General features: G+C 41.1%; 1 pseudogene across 1 annotated transcript; it reads left to right on the plus strand.

Moving 5' to 3' along the window:
• The first annotated feature begins 2,813 nt into the window (after positions 1–2,813).
• LOC124039662 lies at positions 2,814–23,714 on the plus strand (annotated as a pseudogene). The gene is made up of 40 exons (XR_006839622.1): positions 2,814–2,848; positions 2,976–3,023; positions 4,677–4,885; positions 5,202–5,345; positions 5,437–5,593; positions 5,676–5,703; positions 5,795–5,900; positions 6,356–6,448; positions 6,845–6,908; positions 6,999–7,096; positions 7,533–7,636; positions 7,723–7,861; positions 7,976–8,094; positions 8,514–8,663; positions 8,762–8,932; positions 9,107–9,416; positions 9,527–9,600; positions 9,763–9,968; positions 10,069–10,192; positions 11,064–11,200; positions 11,295–11,550; positions 11,789–12,031; positions 12,118–12,294; positions 12,406–12,551; positions 12,628–12,718; positions 12,799–13,188; positions 13,268–13,394; positions 13,494–13,612; positions 13,702–13,898; positions 14,063–14,246; positions 20,407–20,572; positions 20,671–20,795; positions 20,881–21,189; positions 21,303–21,506; positions 21,849–22,145; positions 22,275–22,379; positions 22,489–22,584; positions 22,678–22,812; positions 23,100–23,148; positions 23,585–23,714. The product of XR_006839622.1 is annotated as a myosin-7-like (transcript).
• The last annotated feature ends 294 nt before the right edge of the window (positions 23,715–24,008 follow it).

The raw sequence follows: 24,008 nt of genomic DNA on the forward strand, positions 1-24,008 counted from the left end.
TCTTTGCTAAGAGACTCGAAATTGAGCTCAGGTGCACCTGTTTCCATTGATCATCCTTGAGATGGTTCTATAACTTGACTGGAGTCTACCTGTGGTAAATGCAATTGATTGAGCATGATTTGGAAAGGCACACTCCATATGAAGTCCCACAGTTGACAGTGCATGTCAGAGCAAAGACCAAGCCAGGAGCTCTCCGTAGAGCTCTGAGAAAGGATTGTGTCAAGGCACAGATTTGGGGAAGGGTACCAAAACATTTCTGCAGCATTGAAGGTCCCCAAGAACACAGTGGCCTCCATCATTCTTAAATGGAAGAAATTTGGAAACACCAGGACTCTTCCTAGAGCTGGCTGCCCGGCCAAACTGAGCAATCGGGGAGAAGGGCTTTGATCAGGGAGGTGACAAAGAACCTTATGGTCACTCTGACAGAGCTCCAGAGTTCCTCTGTGGAGATGGGAGAACCTTCCAGAAGGATAACCATCTCTGCAGCACTCCACCAATCAGGCCTTTATGTTAGAGTGGCCAGCGGAAGTCAATCCTCAGTAAAAGGCACATGACAGCCCGCTTGGAGTTTGCCAAAAGGCATCTAAAGGACTCTCAGACCATGAGAAACAAGCTCCTTTGGCCTGATGAAACCAAGATTGAACTATTTGGCCTGAATGCCAAGTGTCACGTCTGGAGAAAACCTGTCACCATTCCTACGGTGAAACATGGTGGTGGCAGCATCATGCTGTGGGGATGTTTTTCAGCGGCAGGACTGGGAGACTAGTCAGGATCGAGGGAAAGATGAACGGAGCAAAGTACAGAGAGATCCTTGATGAAAACCTGCTCACCTTCCAACAGGACAATGTCCCTAACCATACAGCCAAGACAACGCAGGAGTGGCTTCGAGACAAGCCTCTGAATGTCCTTGAATGCCCCAGCCAGAGCCCGGACTTGAACCCAATCGAACATCTCTGGAGAGACCTGAAAATAACTGTGCAGCGACGCTCCCCATCCAACCTTTTTTTTATTTCTTTTTTTTTAACCTTTATTTAACCAGGCAAGTCAGTTAAGAACATATTCTTATTTTCAATGACGGCCTGGGAACATTGGGTTAACTGCCTGTTCAGGGGCAGAATGACAGATTTGTACCTTGTCAGCTCGGGGGTTTTGAACTCACAACCTTCCGGTTACTAGTCCAACGCTCTAACCAATAGGCTACGCTGACAGAGCTTGAGAGGATCTGCAGAGAAGGGACAAATGGGAGGTGTGCCAAGCTTGTAGCGTCATACCCAAGAAGACTTGAGGCTGTAATCGCTGCCAAAGGTGCTTCAACAAAGTACTGATTAAATTTAATTTGCAAAAATGTCTAAAAAGCTGTTTTTGCAATGAGTTATTGTATGTAGATTAATGAGGGGGGAAGAAAACAATCAATTTTAGAATAAAGCTGTAACGTAACAAAATGTATAAAGTTCAAGGGGTCTGAATACTTTCCGAATGCACTGTAATCTGAAACACAACCAAAACAAACAGAAAATGCATACAATAAGTTTGTATTTACAAGCTTGATGTAGTCATTGCGTGCTAGGAATATGGGATCGAATATGGGACCAAATACAAAATCTTGACTACTATAATAAACATATAAGTGAATTTGTCCAAATACTTATGACCAATGCGGGGACTAGATACATGAAGTGATTTAATTTCTAAACGGTAAAATAGATATGTATGAAAATACCCTTAAATAAAAGTTGACATTCTGTACTGTCGCATCATTTTAATGATTTTATCTCAAATCCAAAAATGAAAAGTTTTCGCTTCACTGAAGTGTTGGTTCATGCAGGTGTTTTTAAAAATTGAAATCTACAAATGTTTCCCCTCCACTCACATATTAACACACACCCACGACAGCTGGGAATTCGACCCTTAACAGTGTCATTGAGTAGCATGTGATATTTTCAGCTCTGGAAGCTGATTAGTTAACATCACTGCTGAAAGGAGACCCAAGGTGTTAAGTTGTAAGGCACCTCTATGTCCCCTGCAGAGGTCTTTAAGGAGGGGAACTCTCTCTGGCGATGACAACTACTTATTATCACCTTGTTGACGGCTTGTAGACAGCTTTACACTAATGCATTGACAGCTATCTCGACCTTTAAGAGAGTGTTACTACAAATCAAAGCCCGCATGCCCCTTGGCTCAACTCCTTATTAAGTATCCTACACAGGCTACTCTTAACCCATTAGATTACACAGGTTCTTATAACTTTTTCACGAGGAAAGTGCTCAGGAAATGTAATCACGTCTCTATGACTGTGCGAATGTCCTTGAGATTCTCTATGCTCACCTTCAGTGAACATTAGAGGAGTCAAACTTATTCCAAACATCTCTGATGAATAAATAATATGTGATTAAGTAGGTCAATGATCATCTAACTGCATTATGCTGTACATCCAATTACACACCATTAAAATCCATAAAAATGTAAATGACCAGCTGAATACAGGTTATGAAGTTAAATTAGGATATTTTAACTTATCTTATTTTTCCTCATTTTGGGACTAATGGTACTGTAAAGACCTGCTGCTTGCTATTGTCGATCCAAACTACCTCACAATAAGTAACTCAGAAGTAAAATGCTTTCAATGCATCCTCTGTCCACCCTGGAATAGCCTGTTACAACGAGCCTGATAGGTCAAAGAGGTATACACCTCTAGCCCCAAATACAGATCTTTTGAAATAAGCCGTCTAATTATTGTCATGACATAGCCCATCTCCATATATGGCTGAGTAACACTCTTTATAAAGAGAGATGGAGACCAGGGGGAGACAGACCAGGGGGAGACACAAGGACACAGGACATCCTGAAGGTAAGCATATAGAGGCAGTCTGCTGAGGAGGGCAAAGATAATCATTACAGGACCTAACAATAGTCATAACCACACATAGCTGGTCAGTTGACTGATATTTGTATTTGTATGTCTATTTCCTTTTCAGTAGAAATTATTTCCATCAAAACGTATCCAAAGTGGTAACCAACAACAGGTAAGAATCATAATCTTGTAAAACAAAAATAGGTTCTACAAGATGCCTCCTAATGGTTTGAGTGAAGTCTTCAAATGTGTTTCGTGAAAAGTACAACAGCTTGCCACATTTGTAATGCAAACATGTTGGTGTCTGAACACATCAATCTAGTCAACCTTCACAGATGTACACACTTTAGTTGATGAGTTTTCCTTCAATGCACAAAATGCAGATGATCTCTGTGATTTATATAATTTCACTGAAAACTCACACTAACAGACGGTTATATACACAGTACTTTCATGTAGCCTACATTTGGCCTGCTAACAGCCTAACCACTGCACAAGCAACATTATGGACTAACCGTTAAAACTCCTGTTGCTACAGGATTATTTTGCTGTCTGTGACAATAGAGGTGAAATTAAGATCCTACATCTGTATATACTGTATAATATATCTCTCCTGTAAAGTAATTGGTTTCAACACTAACACAAGCGGTAAATATCAGCTACAGTGGACGTAGCTACTTTTGGCCTGCTGTGAAAGTCACATGATTTTGTTTATTTACAATGTGCTATTGGTTGGCTAACCTTGACATTGTTCAGATAAACTCTTATTAATCTATGACTCTAAATCTGGTAGCCTACTGCTGTTCTGCCTTGACCCTTGTGTCTATTTTAGGCTTATATTTTAAAGTTCTATTGTTCTGCCATGACCTTTATGCTATGATACAATATATTACTCATAAACAGTACACCTGTATACATACAGTAGTGATACTAGTATACCATTTTCCACTTAACTTTGGTGGAAAATGTTTGGGATCAAATGTTTGATTTACATTATGCATTCCAAAAATGGTACCAGAGAGAAGTGAAATACAGCCCTGGTGCCCTAAAGGTGTTGATGTATTTAATATTCTTTAATATTAGTGCTTTACACTGATATTAGGTTATTACCACAATATGCACGGTTCCCTTTGTCATTAACAGAATAAAATGTCAAACTATCAAAATATGGTTGATATTGTAAAAAATAATGTAAAGTATGAAGATCTAAATGGTTGTTCTTTCTTAAGTTTGAGAAACATTTATCATGAGAATCCTGGCATACAACACAACAGGGCAACAGTGAGAGGACAGCTACATGTAAATCGGGAAGTTATGCTACATCTGCTTCTACATCTGCATTGCTTGCTGTTTGGGGTTTTTGGCTGGGTTTCTGTATAGCACTTTGTAAAAGGGCTTTATAAATAAATGTGACTGATAATTGAACTTAACAATTATAGATACACACATACCTGTATAGATTTAAGAATGGGGGATGCGTTGATGACAGAGTCTGGGACTTCATTAACTCAAACCTTTTACTGTAATGTATGTAATATGTACATACTGTATGTATTCAATGCTCTGTTCCTGCCTTCACAGGTTTAAGAATGGGGGACAGTTTGATGACAGAGTCTGGGACTTCATTAACTCAAACCTTTTACTGTAATGTATGTAATATGTACATACTGTATGTATTCAATGCTCTGTTCCTGCCTTCACAGGTTTAAGAATGGGGGACAGTTTGATGACAGAGTCTGGGACTTCATTAACTCAAACCTTTTACTGTAATGTATGTAATATGTACATACTGTATGTATTCAATGCTCTGTTCCTGCCTTCACAGGTTTAAGAATGGGGGACAGTTTGATGGCAGAGTTTGGCATCGCAGCGCCCTATCTGCGTAAATCAGACAAGGAGCGTATGGAATGCCAGACTAGACCCTTTGACATAAAGAGAGAGTGCTATGTGCCTGACCCTGAGGTAGAATACGTCAAGGCCACAATCACCAGCAGAGATGGGGCTAAAGTCACCGCTGATACGGAGTTTGGAAAGGTAAATATTTTGGTGAAGAACATTTCTGGAAAATCACAAAATAATACATTTTTCTACTACGATAACTCCATGATTGATGAACTATTAGTTATTAACTGAATTGAGTTATGTGCTTTTTAAAATTACATTTTTTTCTCACAAGAGAAAATGAAAAAGCCGAATCCTAACATGAGATCTTTAACTTTCATGCAAATCAGGCATTACATGTAAATGTATAATTTGCAAAAAGTCAACACTGTGTGTAATCAATCTCAAGTTAGGATTTGTCTCTAGACCTTAAAATGTAACAAAACAGTTGAATTTGCTATTCTTTCAGACTGTTACTGTGAAGGAGGATGATGTCCACCCCCAGAACCCGCCAAAGTTTGATAAAATTGAGGACATGGCGATGTTCACCTTCCTGCACGAGCCCGCTGTGCTGTTTAACCTCAAAGAGCGTTATGCAGCCTGGATGATCTACGTAAGTAATGACCTGTCTGCTAATATCTCCATTAAATCAATCATTCATTCAAATGAATTAAACTAAATATGCATCCCCTTGTCTTCCACAGACCTACTCAGGGCTATTCTGTGTCACTGTCAACCCATACAAATGGCTGCCAGTGTACGATCAGTCTGTTGTCAATGCATATAGAGGCAAGAAGAGGAGTGAAGCTCCACCTCACATCTTCTCCATTTCTGACAATGCTTACCAGTACATGTTGTCAGGTAAAATATAACTTTCATTTACATTAACATGAGAAATTACATTTGGAAAATGACAAATGTACTGTCTGTTTTCTTTCAACAGACAGGGAAAATCAGTCTGTCCTTATCACGTAAGTACATCAACCCAATGCTGATTTGATTTGAGGCTATTTAAAATTCAGATAAATCCTGAGACATTAACATTTGTATTTTCAATTCCAGTGGAGAATCCGGTGCTGGAAAGACTGTTAACACCAAGAGAGTCATCCAGTATTTTGCCAGCATTGCTGCTGTTAGTGGAAAGAAAAGTGTATCAGAAGAAAAAAAGGTCAAATAGAATGCAAATGTGGAATACCGCTACTGCTAAATCATGTCCCACACAAAACAATTTTTATTTTATATTCATTTTTAATAATAATAATTGGGGATCGTTTTCAGTGTAGACTTAAATGACTAAAACTAGATATAAAGTATGGAGAAAAGATAATGGAGCATAATATTTTTCAATATGATCATCTTTGAGAACTAACAGTCACTCAAATAAAAACTACAGTCAGGAAGAACCTAAAATTCCCAAATTGTCATGGCATGTGGCCCACATTGATTGTCATGGCAAAATGTATAGAATTGCAGAATATTTACTTTGAAACTCTAAATCTGCATAATTTTCCAAACCAGCAACATTCTTCATGGTTGAATGAGCATATGTTGATGAAAAAAATGTTTTAGTTCATAAAGATCTTTATCGCAGCATTTTAACACTGTGTGGTTGTTGGGTTGTAGGGGACCCTGGAGGATCAAATCATCCAGGCCAATCCTGCCCTGGAGGCTTTTGGTAATGCCAAGACCATCAGGAATGACAACTCCTCCCGATTCGTAAGTTTGGTCTTGTTTGTTTGTCAAATATCATTAAAATCTTATCATACATGGTCATCTTATCTGTGTTTGAATTTGATTATAATCTGAATTCTATTAGGATATAATTAGTAGATGTCATGACGTCAGCTAAACTTCCTCAGGTCCATCAGCTAATCTTTTGGGACTGTATGTGTGACACAGTATTTGTTTTTTTTTAAAAATACTTTCAGTGTTTGATTGAGTTTGCCTAGAGAACCAGATAGGTGGAATTTAAACTTGTAGGACTATTCCATCAGTTCCATTACACCATGCAAACTCAATCATGTGCACTGAAGGTATTCAAAAAGAAAACAAATACTACTTGAACTCTGATCTAATGTGATGATTAATTTATGTTTTGAAAATAACTTACAGGGTAAATTCATCCGCATTCATTTTGGAGTCACTGGGAAGCTTTCGTCTGCTGACATTGAGACTTGTGAGTACAACACTCAATTTGCCCAGGCTTGAACAGATCTCTTTGACAGGAGACACATTAATACCAAAAGCACTTTTCCATACTGATCAGATCTTCTGGAGAAGTCACGTGTCACTTTCCAGCTCAAGGCTGAGAGAGACTATCACATCTTCTACCAGATCCTGTCCCAAAGAAACCAGAACTTCTGGGTGAGTATTGAAACATCAAACTGAATAGGGTTGAGGTCAATTCTGGATTAAACTGAACATTTCGAGATGAAATCCAATTAAATTCTTATGACGCAGCACAGCCAGCTCAGGCAGTGTGTTACCCCTTTTCTCCCCACTGCAAAACTCATAACAGAATGGGATTTTTAACATTGTCTTTGTCAACGAGAAAGGTACAATTATTTAAATGCTTATTAAGCACAAAACACAAATATTCAATGCACACAAAACAATTTCCAGCTGAATTTTTTCCAAACTTGATGACGCCAAATTTGTAGTCCTGGCTATTTATAATATTACTTGTTTTTAAACAATGCCAATTTTCTAATTCACACCTATCCAAATACTGAGTATATTATGTTATGACCTATACCACAGCATGAACACACATTAAACTGAGCTGTTCAATTCTTTTCAGAAATGCTACTCATCACCAGCAATCCCTATGACTATGCCTTCATCTCCCAAGGAGAGATTGCTGTAACTTCCATTAATGATTCAGATGAGCTAATGGCTACTGATGTGAGTAACATATCTATATACTGTATATGCAATAATATTCCAACCCCTTCTGCAACGCAAAACAATTACCTTTCATTTGGGACTAGGATGCCTTTGATGTGCTGGGCTTCTCCCAAGAGGAGAAGAATGGCATGTATAAGCTGGTTGGTGCAATCATGCACTACGGCAACATGAAGTTCAAGAATAAGCAGCGGGAGGAGCAAGCAGAGGCAGATGGCACTGAGGGTGAGTGCTGAGGATTTAAAACCTCTCACTTCATTACGCAGTAGTATCTGAAAAATCTGAACATCTAAAATCAGTTAGATTGCCTCTACCAATCATAAAACATTGCCTTTTTAGATCTTGACAAAGCTGCATATCTGATGTGTCTGAACTCTGCTGACCTGGTCAAGGGGCTGTGTAACCCAAGGGTCAAAGTAGGAAATGAGTGGGTCACCAAAGGTCAGAATGTCAACCAGGTGAGTCTCCCAAAAAATGAAATAATATTCCAAATAAATCTTGTCTATGTTCATACCTGTAATTCCCCATTGAGCATGATTTTTAGTCCAGAATGAGGCCGAGTGGCGCAGCGGTCTAAGGCACTGTATCTCAGTGCTTGAGGTGTCACTACTGACACCCTGGTTCAAATCCAGGCTGTATCACAACCGGCCATGATTGGGAGTCCCATAGTGAGGCGTACAATTGGCACAGCGTCTTCCCGGTGAAGACCATCATTGTAAATAATAATGTGTTCTTAACTGACTTACCTAGTTAAATAAAGGAAAATAAATGTTTTACAAAAAAAATCATATTTAATCTAATCTATGTCTAGGAAACTGTCCCTATGTGTTTATGTTGAGGCGATGTTTCGGTATTTTATTTTCTCAATATTTTGTAGGTGTACTACTCTATTGGTGCACTGGCAAAGAAGATTTATGAGAACATGTTCCTTTGGATGGTGATAAGAATCAACCTTACTCTGGACACTAAGAACGCTCGTCAGCACTACATTGGTGTGCTGGACATTGCTGGCTTTGAGATCTTTGAGGTGAGTGTTTGATGTACATTTGATAAAAAAGGACACAAAGCAATTCATCTATAACATTACAGCTGACAAAATAAATTAACTGTGAACTTCTATTTCAGTTCAACACCTTTGAGCAGCTGTGCATCAACTTCACTAATGAGAAGCTGCAGCAGTTCTTCAACCACCACATGTTTGTGCTGGAGCAGGAAGAGTATAAGAAAGAGGGCATCGTCTGGGAGTTCATTGACTTTGGCATGGACTTGGCTGCCTGCATTGACCTCATTGAAAGGGTTGGTATCTTCAGTTGTGCAGTAGTTTATATGATGTATCCTAAGTAATCTTTGAGATTTCAAATATTACAAGGACGGTCTTCATAAATGTGCTTCAATGACAAATTATTCTGATATTTATTCACAATGCTTTGCTCTTAACATGAATTAATTTTCATTCATTCCTTCCACTAGCCCATGGGTATCATGTCCATCCTTGAAGAGGAGTGCATGTTCCCAAAGGCCAGTGATTCTACATTCAAAGCTAAGCTGTATGATACGCATCTGGGCAAAAATGCATGTTTCCAGAAGCCTAGAATTGTTAAGGGTAAACCAGAGGCCCATTTCTCCATGGTTCACTATGCTGGCATTGTTGACTACAACATTGGTAACTGGCTGGTGAAGAACAAGGACCCCCTGAATGAGACTGTGGTTGGACTGTTCCAGAAGTCAAGTCTTAAGTTCCTGGCCAACCTCTTTGCAAACTATGCTGGTGCAGAAGGAGGTACTATGTGTTCATATCTGCAAAGACTACAACACACTCAAATAAATAATCCACAGTATATGATAGTAGTAATAAAAGTATATTTGAATAGTTATTTCATTGTTATACAGCACCTGAAGAAAAAGCGGCTGGAGGAAAAAAGAAGAAAGGCTCTTCCTTCCAGACTGTGTCTGCATTGCACAGGGTAAATCTGAGCTTAAATCAATATATTTCTAACTAACAAATGTATTATGTTTGCACTATTCTTGAGATGGATTGGCATGTTAGCATTAAATGCCATTGTGACTCGTGAGGTACTTGGAGACTCATTCACTGATGGAAAATTCTACATTTGTCATACTGACAGGAGAACTTGGGTAAACTCATGACCAACTTGAGGTCTACTCACCCCCACTTTGTGCGTTGCATCATCCCCAATGAGACCAAGACTCCTGGGGCCATGGAGAATCCTCTGGTCATGCACCAGCTGCGCTGTAACGGTGTGCTGGAAGGCATCAGGATCTGCAGAAAGGGCTTCCCCAACAGAATCCTGTATGCTGACTTCAAACAAAGGTAAAAAATAATGATTAATTTCCTTTCCTAAATAAATTCAACTGTTTACCTATTCAGATGTTCCATTTTTAAAGATAATTGCTTTCTGATTTAAATTCAGATACCGCATCCTCAATCCAAATGCTATCCCTGAGGGTCAGTTCATGGACAACATGAAGGCATCAGAAAAACTGTTGGGCTCTTTGGACATTGACCACACCCAGTACAGATTAGGACACACAAAGGTAAATTATCTAATGGTGCGTTCGTAACCAAGTAGGAAGTGGGAATTTACCACATACGACTCAGAAATACGACCCAGAAATGTCCACTTGAATGCCCATCCAACTGGGAAATGACCTCAAACAGCACTAGCAGACAAAACATTATTTATAAAAATAAATCTATTAATATGTTGAAAACTATATTCTTTTTAAACGAGCATGATAGCTTTACTTTTAGTTTATGGATTACACAGCTTGTTGGCATTAACCACTCGCTGTTTCTCATCGAGTTCAAATCACGTGAATGCATCCACCTGCTGGTATTTATGACTTCACAACTGGTAAATTCACACCTCCCACTTGTTAATGAAAGCTGCATAAATTGCAAATGGAAAAGTAGCAGTAATTACGGGGTCTAAGCAGTATACTACCAATGCACCACCATCCAGCCAACCTGAACAATGTCTCTTGAAATAACTGCTAGTATATAACTGTTCATGCTTACCTCATGTCATCTGTCTGTAGGGAAAATGGTTCAAGTCAAGAAATACACATTTATACTTGGTATAGGTCCAAAATGTAGTAGATTCAGATCTACAGAAAGCAATTGTGGCCAAACCGTTTGAGATGGACTTTCTATTTTTAAAGACCTTAAAATGTAGTAACTCTTGGTCAACATGCTGGGTCTGAAGTTATAGAAACTTACGCTGATAACAGGAAAAATGGTGGTCAACTTGTGCCATTTCCTTACAGAAGCAAGAAATCAGCAATCTAAACATGACTGCCACGTTTTGTAAATCTGGGGTACACCACATTCAGATGATTTAGAAAAATACAATCCTACCAAATACAAGAAGATCTAAGCATCACATTACGGCCTTTGTGTCTTTAGGTGTTCTTCAAGGCTGGTCTCCTGGGTCTACTTGAGGAGATGAGAGACGATCGTCTCGCTCTTATCATCACTGCATTCCAGGCCAGATCACGTGGTCTACTTGCTAGAATTGAGTTCCAGAAAATGGTTGACCGCAGGTAGAAATTATATTAGCTTCAACTTTTGCAGAGGATATGTTAGGGGTGAGGAACAGTTGTATTAACCATATTTTATTTTTAAAAAATGTTGCAGGGATGCCTTGCTTGTGATCCAATGGAACATTCGTGCCTTCATGGGTGTCAAGAATTGGCCCTGGATGAAGCTGTACTTCAAGATCAAACCTCTGCTGAAGTCAGCAGAGACTGAGAAGGAGATGGCCAACATGAAGGAAGAATTCCTGAAGCTTAAAGAGGCTTATGCTAAATCTGAAGCTCGTAGAAAGGAACTGGAAGAGAAGATGGTCTCCCTTCTCCAAGAGAAGAATGACCTGCAGCTCGCTGTCCAAACTGTGAGTAATATTAATTGCACTACAGTTACTTTGCTGCAGTCACATATTGGGTCAAAATGGCCTTTCTAGTTAGCTTTAAGCTAAGAACTAACAAGAGAAATGGGAAACAGAGAGAAAGAGACATTATTTTCTAAATTTATACAGACAATCAGTGGAGAATTCGTCAATCATTTGTAGTGTCCAAATATTTTGCCTCCAAACTTCTGAGCATTGAAGAATTTGATATACTTCTTGACAGCAAGAAGACACTATTGTTGATGCTGAAGAGAGATGTGAGGGTCTGATCAAAAGCAAAATCCAGCTTGAGGCCAAAGCAAAAGAGCTGACAGAAAGACTGGAGGATGAGGAGGAGATGAATTCAGAGCTAACTGCTAAGAAGAGGAAGCTGGAGGATGAGTGCTCAGAACTCAAGAAGGACATTGATGATCTGGAGCTCACTCTGGCTAAAGTGGAGAAGGAAAAGCATGCCACAGAGAACAAGGTAAGTGCTTTTCTTTATTCTTGTGTTGTTAAAACTCAAATTAATACGTTTGGAGGAATTGTAATGGCAATGTTCTGTTTCCTTAGGTTAAAAACCTGACTGAGGAGATGGCAGCTCTGGATGAAATCATTGCCAAGCTGACCAAGGAGAAGAAGGCTCTGCAGGAAGCTCATCAGCAAACGCTGGATGACTTGCAAAGTGAGGAGGACAAAGTCAACATGCTGACCAAAGCCAAAGCCAAACTGGAACAGCAAGTTGATGATGTGAGTGTCAAATAGGAATTCATAAAAATTAAAACAAAATGTGTTATATCCTAAAAAATATGATACAGTAAATTGGTTACTCTGAATATTGTTCAATATATATTTTATCAGCTTGAAGGGTCTCTGGAGCAAGAGAAGAAGGTGAGAATGGACCTTGAGAGAGTCAAGAGAAAGCTGGAAGGAGACTTGAAGTTGACCCAGGAGAGCCTAATGGACCTGGAGAATGACAAGCAGCAGATGGAGGAGAGAATGAAGAAGTAGGATCACAGGTCAAAAAGTGCTTACAAGTGTTATTCAATAGCAAAAACAAAACAATCATATTCTTCTCAACAGGAAGGACTTTGAGATGAGCCAACTCAACAGCAAGATTGAGGATGAGCAGGCCATGGGTGCCCAGCTTCAGAAAAAACTGAAGGAGCTGCAGGTAATTCAAGAAAATTGTTGAAACGCTTCACTTGTTAAATTTAAATTTTTACTAGATAATTTGAATTCCTACCACTTCAGGCCCGCATTGAGGAATTAGAGGAAGAGCTGGAGGCTGAAAGAGCTGCCCGTGCCAAGGTGGAGAAACAGAGGGCAGACTTGTCCAGAGAGCTAGAAGAGATCAGTGAGAGGCTGGAGGAGGCTGGTGGAGCCACTGCTGCCCAGATTGAGATGAACAAGAAGAGGGAGGCTGAGTTCCAGAAGGTGCGCAGAGACCTTGAAGAGGCTACCCTGCAGCATGAGGCTACAGCTGCCACTCTGAGGAAGAAAAATGCTGACAGTGTAGCTGACCTGGGAGAACAGATTGACAACCTTCAGAGAGTGAAGCAGAAGCTGGAGAAAGAGAAGAGTGAGCTCAGGCTGGAGCTGGATGATGTGGTCTCCAACATGGAGCAGATGGTGAAGTCCAAAGTATGTGTTACCATTGATCAATCTATAAAATATATGCTTCTTGTCGCTGTTCTGTATTTCAAAAACAAATCTGTTTTAGACAAACTTCGAGAAAATGTGTCGCACTCTGGAGGACCAGATGAGTGAATACAGGACGAAAGCTGAGGAAGGACAGCGATCCATCAATGATTTCACTATGCAGAAAGCAAAGCTTCAAACTGAGAATGGTATATTTACAAAAAAATCTGAACATTCACATTAACAGCCACAATAAATAACCTGATTAAGTAATATAATTTAAAATAATTTGAATTGCATGAAAACAGGTGAATTTGCCAGACAGTTGGAGGAGAAGGACTCTCTGGTCTCTCAACTGACCAGAGGTAAGCAGTCCAATGTTCAGCAGATTGAAGACCTCAAGAGACAACTAGAGGAGGAAGTCAAGGTATTGATACAAAGCATGCAGTGTCTCTTATCTAACTACATTCATCTTCAGGCATAATCACATATCCTTTTTAAAAATGTCCTTACCAGGCCAAGAACGCACTTGCCCATGCAGTGCAGTCTGCTCGCCATGACTCCGATCTGTTGAGGGAGCAGTATGAGGAGGAGCAGGAGGCCAAGTCGGAGCTGCAGCGTGGCATGTCCAAGGCTAATGCTGAGGTGGCTCAGTGGAGAACCAAGTATGAAACTGATGCCATCCAGAAGACTGAGGAGCTTGAGGACGCAAAGTAAGGATGTTTTATTACTTTCTCTTACTTTTCAGGCTATTGAACCTTGGCTGAAAGAGCGATACACAAATGTACATGATGAAGAATACATTGATTACCTGTTACACAACCATTATATAATAGACAGCTGTTTAGAAAAGTGTTTCTCATCTATGTCAATCTAGGAAAAAGCTGGCTCAGCGACTGCAGGATGCAGAGGAAGCTGTGGAAGCTGTAAATGCTAAATGTTCATCCCTAGAGAAGACTAAACACAGACTCCAGAATGAGATTGAAGATCTCATGGTGGATGTGGAGAGATCTAATGCAGCTGCTGCCTCTCTGGACAAGAAGCAAAGGAACTTTGACAAGGTAAGAAAAACACGTACGGAATACACAAGTCCTATTAGCCTTCATTATAGTACATGAGGGGCGGCAGTTAGACTGGTTCAGTGGTTTTCAAATGGTACATTTTTGGAACACTCACTTATAAACGTGTCCTTTGGAATGCACATGGAATTTTGACTTGGTGGTGCTTCCAGAAAGTATTCATACCACTTGATGTATTCCACATTTAGTTGTGTTACAGCCTGAATTCAAAAGGAATGAATAAAACATATTTTAAAAATCACCCATCTACACACAATACCCCATAATAACAAAGTGAAAATGTCAAATCAAATCAAATTTCATTGGTCTCATACACATATTTAGCAGATGTTATTGCAGGTATAGCGACATCCTCGTGTTCCTAGCTCCAATAGTGCAGAAGTATCTAACAATTCACAATAATACATACAAATCTAAAAGTAAAATTATGGAATTAAGAAATATATAAATATTAGGACGAGCAATGTAGGAGTGGCATTGACTAAAATACAGTAGAATAGAATACAGTATATACATATGAGATGAGTAAAGCAGTATGTAAACATTATTAAATTGACTAGTGTTCCATCATTAAAGTGACCTGTGATTCAATGTGTATGTATATACTTTAGGGCAGCAGCCTCTAAGGTGCAGGGTTGAGTAACCAGGTGGTAGCCGGTTAGTGATGGCTATTTAATAATCTGATGGCCTTGAGATAGAAGCAGCTTTTCAGTCTCTCTGTCCCAGCTATGATGCACCTGTACTGACCTCGCCTTCTGGATGATAGCGGGGTGAACAGGCCGTGGCTCGGGTGGTTGATATCCTGGATTATCTGTTTGGCCTTCCTATGACATCGGGTGCTGTAGGTGTCCTGGTCAGGTAGTGTGCCCCAGGTTATGCGTTGGGCAGACCGCACCACCTTCTTGAAAGCCCTGCGAGAGGTGCAGTTGCCATACCAGGCAGTGAAACAGACTGACAGGATGCTCTCAATTGTGCATCTGTAACAAAAATTGGTCATAAGGTTGAAGAGGTGTTCTTGTGCCTTCTTCACCACGCGGTCTAATAACAAAGTGAAAACATGTTTCCAGAAATCTTTGCAAATGTATTGAAAATGAAATACAGAAATATCTCCTTCAAATAAGTATTTAGACCCTTGAGTCAATACCTTGTGGAAGTACCTTTGGCAGGGATTACCGCTGTGAGTCTTTCTGGGTAAGTCTAAGAGCTTTCCACACCTGGATTGTGCAACATTTGCCCATTAGTGTTTTAAAATTCTTCAAGCGCTGTCAATTCGTTGTTGATCATTGTGAGACAACCATTTTCAGGTCTTGCTATAGATTTTCAAGTTGATTTAAGTAAAAACTGTAACTCGGCCACTCTGGAACATTCACTGTCTTCTTGGTAAGCAACTCCACTGTAGATTTGGCTTTGTGTTTTATTGGCCTGCTGAAAGGTGATTTCATCTTCCTCTAGGATTTTGTCTGTGCTTAGTTCCAATCCGTTTCATTTTTATCCCCCAAAAACCCCCAGTCCTTAATGATTACAACCATATCCATAACATGATGCAGCCACCACTTTGCTTGAAGATATGGAGAGTGGTACTCAGTAATGTGTTCTATTGTATTTGCTCCAAACATAACACTTCAGGAAAAAAAGTTAAGTGCTTTGCCACATTTATTACAGTATTACTTTACTGACTTGTTGCAAACAGGATGCATGTTTTGGAGTGTTATTCTGTACAGGCTTCCTTCTTTTCACTCTGCCAAATGAGTTAGTATTGTGGAGTAAGTACAATGTTGTTGATCCATTGTCAGTTTTCTCCTATCACAGGCGTTAAACTCTAACTGTTTTAAAGTCACCATTGGCCTCACGGTGAAATCCCTTGGCGGTTTCCTTCCTCTCAGGCAACTGCGTTAGGAAGGATGTTTGTATCTTTGTAGTGACTGGGTGTATTGATACACGTGAATAACTTCATCATGCTCAAAGAGATATTCGATGTCTGCTTTTTGTATTTGTAACCATCTACCAATGGGTGCCCTTCTTTGCGAGGCATTGGAAAACTTCCCTAGTCTTTGTGGTTGAATCGGTTTGAAATTGACTGCTGCACTGAGGGAACCTTACATATAATTGTATGTGTGGGGTAAAAAGATGAGGTAGTGATAAAAAATCCTGTTAAACACTATTATTGCACACATGCAACTTATTATGTGACTTGTTATGCACATTTTTACTCCATAACAAAGGGTTGAATACTTATTGACCCAAGACAGCTTTTAATTTTTAATGAATTTGTACAAATTTTGTGAAACATAATTCCACTTTGACAGTACGGGTGTTGTGTTTAGGCCAATTACAACCCCCCCCCCCCCAAAATCGCAATTGAATCCATTTGAATTTCAAAGTCATTTGTATCATTTTACTTTTCCTTGTGAGAAACCATTAGCACAGGCAAGTTTGATTATGCTTAGCTGTGTATCATAGCCTCTGCCATAGAAACAGGCAGTGTATAGTTTTGTATCTGTGGTTGCACCTTTACAATGCAGAAAAACCGTTCTACTCTCACCCAATCCAATTGTAATCTAAATACCTAATTTACAGAGAGAAACAAAATATTTATAGTATGGATTCGCTTGAAGCTCTTAAAGGGGTACATGCAAATTAATCATAATGAATAAGGGACTATGAAAATATATTCAATAAATATTATTTAATCTATAAAAACCTTTGTCACAGAAAATAGATGATTAGTAGTATGGATCAGATGAGATGGAGGTCATTAATAAGGACATTTTTGTTGTGATGCAGATTTGATGTACTGCATATTTATATTTTTACCCCCTTTTTCTCCCCAATTTTGTGTTATCCAATTGCGATCTTGTCTCATGGCTGCAACTCCCCAATGGGCTCAGGAGAGGCGATGGTAGAGTCATGCATCCTCTGAAACATAACCCGCCAAACAACACTTCTTAACACCTGCTCTCTTAACCTGGAAGCCAGGGCCATCAAAGCCACCTCCTCCTCTCGTCCATGGTACGTCTTCAACAGGTTTATGTGATAGAGTTGGACCTTCTTCCTCCTGTCAGGTTGCTTGATGAGGTAATTGACCGGTGAGACCCTTTTCATTACCTCGTAGGGCCCCCTCCACTGCGCTAGCAAATGATGTTCGGACGTAGGCATGAGCACCATCACTTTCTCTCCCACGGTGAACTCACGGGGGGTCGCGGACTTATCATAGGCCCGGCCTTGGACTATGGGCCACACTGCTGACAGGCGGTCTCTCATCAGGGTAACGTGTTCTATTGTGGATCGAAAGGGGCATGGTTGGGTCTCCTAGGTCTCCTTGGCTAAGTCGAGGATCCCTCGACAGGGAATGCCATAGAGCATTTCAAACGGAGAGAATCCAGTGGATGCCTGGGGTACTTCTCGCAGGGCAAACATTAAGTGTGGGAGAAGCATGTCCCAGTTTTTCCTGTCTCGGGACACCACTCTTCTCAACATGCAATTAATCGATTTGTTCAAGCGTTCACACAACCCGTCTGTTTGAGGGTGGAATATGCTTGTACATATCTGTTGAACCTGATATAACCGACACAAGTCCTTCATCAAACGGGGTTCCCTGATCGGTTAAGATCGTCTTGGGGAGGCCCACACGAGAGAACATCATGAATAACTCCTTGGCAATTCCCTTTGACGACATGTTACGCAGGGGTATGGCCTCCGGGAACTTGGTAGGGTAATCTATAACCACTAGGATGTACTCGTGTCCTCTGCCGGATTTTGGAAGGGGTCCTACGAGGTCCATAGCTATGTGTTCAAAGGGGGAGAGGAATCAAAGGGTTACGTAGGTGTGGCCATGGAAGCTGTACGTTGACATTGATCACACGTCCTACAATACATGGCCACATCCCGGGTGACCCGGGACCAATAGAATCTCTGCATGATTCTGTCAATAGTCTTGTCTCGTGCCAGGTGTCCTCCTAGGACGTGGGAATGGGCTAACTGTAGAACTGTATCCCTGTATGGTCTAGGCACCATTAGTAATTCCTGGTTTCCCCCCCTTCATCGTACGACCCAGTATAAGAGACCCCGCCTGAGTGCATAGTAAGGAAGAGGGGGCTCACCTGATCCGTCGACGTTCCTCCTGTCGATCACCTTCACCTTCCTCATGGCCTCCCTTAGGTCTGGGTTTCTATGCTGCGAGGTGCCGAACTGTCCCTTTAATTCCTGGGGCAGGTCGACCTCAGTAGAGGGATGTGGAGGTTGTTGCCCATTCCCATCAGGGGTGACCGAGGAGAATCCCTTCCAGGTTCCCTCCTCGGATGGAGCTTCAAATATATCCCTTAGTGCCTGGTTGCTCCTTCCTTCCTGCGTTGTGTATAACCCTTCACAGGTGTCTTCATCGGTGGTTTCCTGGAATATCTGTCGTAAACGTTGGGTCGCTATTTCGTCCTCTGCTGCAGAGGTCGAGGACGCGGCTATGTCTCCTTCTAGGACTACTACCTCTGGCTTGGATTTTCTCTTCTTTCCTGTCCCCCTTCTTCCCGTGCATAATGTCATCTGCCGAAGCTCCTTATATAGGTGACAGTCTCCCCCGATCAATAATGGCACCTTCAGCTGGGGCACTTTCCCTGTACACCTTCCTTTTGGAGTGAGAATAGGCAGATTCACAGTGGGATAATAGTGGGTGTCTCCATGGATACATACGGCTACTTTGTCTGGTAGCAGTGTTGCGGAGGTCACCATCCGCTCCTCTACTAATGTAACTATACTTCCCGAGTCGAAAATGGCTACCACATCTTGTCCTTCGTCTCAAACCGGAATCTCTGGGGCTATTTCTGCTAACCAACCGTGTTGATCCTACCCCCTCAAAACAGGATGTGTGGGGGTAGGCAGTGATGACTCCGTGACCATGGTCTCGTCCTTGCTAGGACATTGTGGGGCATAATGGTCGGGACACTGACATTTATAACACCGACCCAGCTGTGTGGTGGCTGACTTCTCCCACCTCCGGAGGGGGTTTGGACGTTTCGGTGGCGGACGTGCCGGGGTGAGTCGTGGTACGGGATTGGAAGAATCCTTCCATTCTTCCTTGTCACTTTTTAACAACTCCCCTGTAGACCGATATGTTTCCACCGCCTGGGCTATGTCGTCGGCTGACAACGGGTTGGCTTGCCCCACAACCCTTTTTAAGTCACTGGGTAATTCCCTCAATATCTTGTCCACTACGAGGGTCTCTATTAAATGTCCTCCTCCCTTTCCAGGTTCTAGCCACTGTTTCGTCAGTCGTATTAATGCAAAGATCTGGGCACGGACGGGTTGATCAGCTGTATAGGTCCATTGATGGAACTTTACGGCCCTACCTCTGGCAGTCAACTGGTACCGGGACAGGATCTCGGTTTTTAGTCACCCATAGTCCGCAGCTTCGCGGGAATCCAGGTCAAAATAGGCTTCCTGAGCCACCCTGGTAAAAAGAGGGGCTAATGCGCTCGCCCATTCTGTGGGCGGCCACTCTTCCAAGGTGGCCGTCCTTTCGAAGGTCATGAGAAAGGCCTCAATATCATCCTCCTTGGAGAGACGAGGTAAGATGGCGTGAGCAGCCGCTCTTAGCTCAATTCTTGTAACTACCTATCCCGGATCCGGGAGCGTTGTCATCAACTACAGTAATTAGCATAACGCAACGGACAAAAAATATGTTCTACAAAATATTCATAATCATGAAATATAGTGAAACACAGCTTAGCCTTTTGTTAATCACCCTGTCATCTCAGATTTTGAAATTATACTTAACAGCCAAAGCAAGACAAGCATTTGTGTAAGTTTATCGATAGCCTAGCATAGCATTATGCCAAGCTAGCAGCAGGCAACCTGGTCACGAAAATCAGAAAAGCAATCAAATTAAATCATTGGGCTATGTCGTCGGCTGACAACCTTCCAGAGATAGTTTATCCCCCCTCTCTGCTGGTTACATACTCTCTTATAGGGGAAGGAGAATATGTCATTAGTACCGTCAGCTGTGCTTAATTGCCTCTGGTTACCTTGTCTCCCATGCCATGTTGGGCTACTATCCGTGAGCCGAGCCTGCCCTCTCGTGGTCCTTCCACATATATTTTATCTTAATCATACACTGTATTCAAACCACTTAAAACACCTGTATGACTTTCAGGTCCTAGCTGAGTGGAAGCAGAAGTTTGAGGAGTCTCAGACTGAGCTGGAGAGCTCCCAGAAAGAGGCCAGATCTCTCAGCACTGAGCTCTTCAAACTCAAGAACTCTTATGAGGAGTCTCTGGATCATCTTGAGACCATGAAGAGGGAGAACAAGAACCTCCAAGGTCAGAGCATAAGAATGAATAGCCTATAAAACTTAGTCAATAAAATATCGATATGTTATAGAGAAAAGATTCTGATGTACAACTATATTTTTCCACAGAGGAAATTTCTGACCTGACTGAGCAGCTTGGTGAAGGAGGAAAGAGCATCCATGAACTGGAGAAGATCCGTAAACAGCTGGAGCAGGAGAAGGCTGAGATACAGTCTGCTCTAGAGGAAGCTGAGGTGAGAATAGAAAACATTTACAGATAGTGAAAGTGCCAACATTTAATTAAGATTTTACAAACAATGGGTGGCTGTGTTCTCATAGGCCTCCCTAGAGCATGAGGAAGGGAAGATCCTGAGAGCTCAGCTGGAGTTCAATCAGGTGAAAGCTGACATTGAACGGAAGCTGGTGGAGAAGGATGAGGAAATGGAGATGAATAAGAGGAACCAGCAGAGAGTTGTGGATACCCTGCAAAGCTCCCTGGAGTCAGAGACTCGCAGCAGGAATGAAGCTCTCAGGCTGAAGAAGAAGATGGAGGGAGATCTCAATGAGATGGAGATCCAGCTCAGCCAGGCCAACAGGCAGGCATCTGAGGCCCAGAAGCAACTTAAGGGTCTCCATTCCCATCTGAAGGTATTACTTCCACACCACTGAATTAAAAACATTGCGTGTGCATTCAGAAAAAGAAAAACCACACTGTGAAACAATACAAATAAATATAGTCAAATCATTGATTCTTTCTACAGGATTCTCAACTGCAGCTGGATGATGCTCTTCGTAGCAATGATGACCTGAAGGAGAACATTGCCATTGTGGAGAGACGTAACAACCTGATGCAGGCTGAACTGGATGAGCTGAGAGCCCTGGTGGAGCAGACTGAGAGAGGCCGCAAACTAGCTGAGCAGGAACTGCTGGATGTTAGTGAGAGAGTTCAGCTGCTCCACTCACAGGTAAGTCGGTGATACATAACAATTTGTATTCTCCTTAAAGATTAATGGTGAAACTGACACATCTGTTTGCAATATTACAACAACAAAGTAGTTACTGCAAACAACAAACACTGTTTTTTCCATTTGGACGTCATTGAAAGCACAATAAAACAGCAGAAAATGTACTGTACCATGTTGTGCAACGCTCCTCACCTCTGCTTTGTCAACAAAACAAAACAATAACAATGGTGTTTGGAAGGACAGTGTCACTGTTTCCCCCAGTACGGATTCCATCTTTAAATGTCTGCTTCTTGAGGTACGTATAGGTAATATAAACATCATTTGTCATATATATATGTGTAGAACACCAGCCTACTGAGCCAGAAGAAGAAGCTAGAGGGTGACACATCCCAGCTTCAGAATGAAGTGGAGGAGGCCGTGCAGGAGTGTAGAAATGCAGAGGAAAAGGCCAAGAAGGCCATTACTGATGCTGCCATGATGGCAGAAGAGCTGAAGAAGGAGCAGGACACCAGTGCTCACCTGGAGCGCATGAAAAAGAACATGGAGCAGACCATCAAGGACCTGCAGCACCGCCTGGATGAAGCTGAACAAATCGCCATGAAGGGGGGCAAGAAGCAGATCCAGAAGCTGGAGGCCAGAGTAAGTGTCTAAGCTATATTCTCTTCTATTAATTCAATGTCACAAATGTTTCTTGCTCCAATATTGAAAGTAGTGGTAACTAAGAAAATAAATGTAAATGGTGTGTTAACATCGATCATATCTTTCTAGGTGAGAGAGCTGGAGACTGAAGTGGAACTGGAGCAAAGGAGGAGCAGTGATTCTGTGAAAGGAGTCCGTAAATATGAGAGACGCATCAAGGAGCTCACATACCAGGTACATGATATACTTTAACTTGACAATGCACAATTACATTAACATGCTCAGAATGAAATGTAAGATATATCTACTGCATTACTATTTCTTCCCTTCTTTTTGTGTGCAGACTGAGGAAGACCGTAAGAATTTGAGCCGCCTGCAGGACCTGGTGGACAAACTGCAGCTGAAGGTCAAATCCTACAAGAGAACTTCAGAGGAGGCTGTAAGTAACCTTCTATCATCCAACTGATGCATCTGGAATTTTCTAATTGTTTTGTTTGCTAGAAATTTAGATCATATTTAACATTTTTCACAGGAGGAACAAGCCAATACCAATTTGGGCAAGTTCCGTAAGATTCAGCATGAACTGGATGAGGCAGAAGAGAGGGCTGATATTGCTGAGTCTCAGGTCAACAAGATGAGAGCCAAGAGTCGTGATGCCAGTTCCAAGGTCCGTGAAGTTGCTGTTTCAATTTAATGTATGGGAATGCCTAAACTTTGTGGTATCTTGGACTGTTTAATGGTCATTTGGATGCTCGATATTAACTCATTGATTCCTGAAGAAAATAAGTAATACATGGATCATCTGTTACATTGTTACCAAGTAACTATACATACCTGTTGAAGTTCCACATGGTACAATTTCAACCAGAGTACACAATATTTGGTAGTAAAATGTTTTTCGGTACACAGTCAAATTTAAATGTTCTGGTAATCAATCTATCTTCTCTGTCACAGAAAGGAAAGGATGAGGAGTGAGGCCAAGAGTTGTGATGCTGGCTCCCAGGTCAGTTCTTTCAATCAGATGAATTATATTGGTTATAATTTGCAAACTCAAATCATGTATGACGACAGCCCCAACCTTAATTGCTTTTCAAGTATTTGATCTCCAATAAACATACTATCATTCATATTATTGTGCCCTGTCATGGGTTAAAAAACATCTTCAAAAGCATGACAAATTTTAGTTTCAGTTGGTGAGTTATTGTGTGATGATATATTTATTGTGATAAATGCCGGACATCTTTGCTTATTTAAATATTTTTCTGGAATCTTTCATTTACTAGTAGACAGAGTTGGTGTAATTCATGATATTTATATTGTATTCTATACACTCAAACAAGGAGACCCATCGTTTAATATATAGTTGACAACGCACAGAATATTGTAAGACTGTTTTTAGTGTTTATTACATTTGAACCTTCATCGATCTTCTGTCACAGAAAGGACATGATGAAGAGTGAAGCTCTCGGATGGACCTTTCTGAAAATCTCCTGACTGTAGTGCTTTAGTTGTTTCTCTATTCTCCATGTAACATGAGCAGAATAAAGAATAAAGTCAAGTTAAACAGCCCCTCTGTGTATTGCTTGATTCTATTATGAACAGGTATGGAATCCACTATTATTCAACAAAATTAAGTTAACACTGGTTTTCATAATATACTGGTAACTTACCTCACAAGGCATCATGAAGACAGACAAACATCTCTCACTTTTGTGTCTGGGGTGCTTCTGAGACAAATTGGGTCCCCTAAATGAACAGAAATATTGTAAAGAAAACAACAACAACTAATTAGACGAAGTGAAACACCTGCCAATACCAATGAGCAAATCATATTTTGTTGGCATAAAACTAAGGATTTGTGTG

This window comes from Oncorhynchus gorbuscha, linkage group LG07, assembly GCF_021184085.1.
Source record: "Oncorhynchus gorbuscha isolate QuinsamMale2020 ecotype Even-year linkage group LG07, OgorEven_v1.0, whole genome shotgun sequence".
In the NCBI taxonomy this organism is placed as follows: Eukaryota; Metazoa; Chordata; class Actinopteri; order Salmoniformes; family Salmonidae; genus Oncorhynchus; species Oncorhynchus gorbuscha.